Below are 294 nucleotides of genomic sequence, written 5' to 3'. Positions count from 1 at the left end.
GTTAACTTTAGACCAGTGGTTCTCAAACTTTTTTGGTCGCGCCCCCCTTTAAACCTATAAAAAAAATCTGGCTCCGCCCCCCTTTCCCGAATCCCCATTCCACCGCAGACTACCAAATAATTTCACTAAACATTATGAAAAATTAATGCTTTTCTAATTAAAAAAAACCTACATGGAAAAAAACAACTGCATCACTTGAAACATAGCATAGAGAGAATAACCGTTATTATTATTATTCTCTGTTATTTATTTACTTTTTGTGGGTTTCATGCTGTCCGCTAAGGCATAGGACAC

The 294-nt window shown here is 36.4% G+C and overlaps 1 protein-coding gene across 4 annotated transcripts in view; it reads right to left on the bottom strand.

Moving 5' to 3' along the window:
* LOC107701716 (putative Polycomb group protein ASXL1) overlaps nt 1-294 on the bottom strand; it is a 23,252-nt gene that overhangs the window by 12,684 nt on the left and 10,274 nt on the right. The gene's annotated exons all lie outside the window — the stretch shown is intronic.

The sequence above is a fragment of the Sinocyclocheilus anshuiensis genome, unplaced genomic scaffold (genome assembly GCF_001515605.1).
Source record: "Sinocyclocheilus anshuiensis isolate Anshui unplaced genomic scaffold, SAMN03320099.WGS_v1.1 scaffold1658, whole genome shotgun sequence".
NCBI lineage: Eukaryota > Metazoa > Chordata > Actinopteri > Cypriniformes > Cyprinidae > Sinocyclocheilus > Sinocyclocheilus anshuiensis.
The sequence above is the reverse complement of the archived record's forward strand: the minus strand, read 5'-3'. Positions and strand labels throughout refer to the sequence as shown.